We start from the raw sequence: 1,341 nt of genomic DNA, 5'->3' as shown, positions 1-1,341 counted from the left end.
AGAAATCTATTTTGTTATGAACCCATGAGCATCTTACTGTTTTAAAATGGAAGAGGAATAGTTGGAATGTACTAAATTCTTCCTGTGTGCCAGGCACTGTGCTTAATGCTGTACATAATTTATCTAGAACTTATTACAGTGAGTCTGCGAACCAGACATAGTTAATATCTATACATTTTATAGATACACAAACAGGGGGCTTGCCTCTTAGCTCAGTTTTTTAAGTGGCTGCTTCAGCAAAGCAGTCAAGCTCAGGTTGCTGCGGTTCGATCCCCACAACTCAAGCCAGCCAAACCTGCCCTGAAGGCATTCGGAGAAAAAAAAAATCTTAGATACACAAACAAGCACAGAGCTGATGATTGACTTTTCCAGGGCCACAAAGCAAGGGAGTGATAAAACTGTGATTTTGTACACATTTTAATGTTGAGTGCCCATAACCCTACCACAGATAATTAGCAGAACAGGAAAAAGATATGTAAGAAGAACATAGAGTAGCTTACTTTATATCTACTGAGATTTTAGTTCTGGATCATGAACTTCCTAGCTTTTCAACTTTGGGGAAATCACCTAACCTCTCAGAAGCAATTTCTTCATTTGTGTAATTGGATCATTTTCTTGCATTATTTCCCTTGGATTTAGATATAGAAGATAAAAAACCATACAGGGAAAGTTCTTACAACATATAATGTGCTATCTCAATGTCCAAAGTTGAGACCATGAATAATGGCTCACTGGGATTCTCTGAGAGCCACCCAGTTGCATGGTGGAAAACTAAGCCTGCTTAACTCTCTTCTTTGGAAAATTGCACACTTTTCTAGCTAAATAAAATCCTGGACAATCCATTGCCATTTCAGGTTTATGTGATTCTTCAAACTCTGAAGCACTAGCCACCTTCCACGAATTTTATAGCTGCATCTTCAAAATGTAACAGAACAACACTAGGAAAACATGTACCCTTTGAGATATCAGGGGAGTGAACAAACTCTGTGAAAGATTTAAAAGATATTTCCAGAATATTCTAATTTTTTACTTTAAGGAGAAAAAAAAAAAAACAGTAAAACCAATGATAAAAATTTCAGAACAAGATAACAGGAGAGTAACAATGGCGATACATTGCATGTTGTTATCTTAAAAGTAGTTGCACAGATTACAAGATATAGGCATGAAAAATGATCAAACAATATCAAAACTGTGGTATGATTTTTAATAAATTTTTTATGGAAAAAGCATAAATAAAATATGAAAGGTACAATAGCTTTTGTGAAAGGGAAAGAAACTGCTCAAAAGGAAAAAACAACTGGAATAGGGGAAAGGAGAAAAGAAAAAAAGAAGGAAAGGGAA

The sequence above is a fragment of the Octodon degus genome, unplaced genomic scaffold (assembly GCF_000260255.1).
Source record: "Octodon degus isolate 3935 unplaced genomic scaffold, OctDeg1.0 scaffold00117, whole genome shotgun sequence".
NCBI lineage: Eukaryota > Metazoa > Chordata > Mammalia > Rodentia > Octodontidae > Octodon > Octodon degus.
This window is presented reverse-complemented; position numbering follows the sequence as displayed.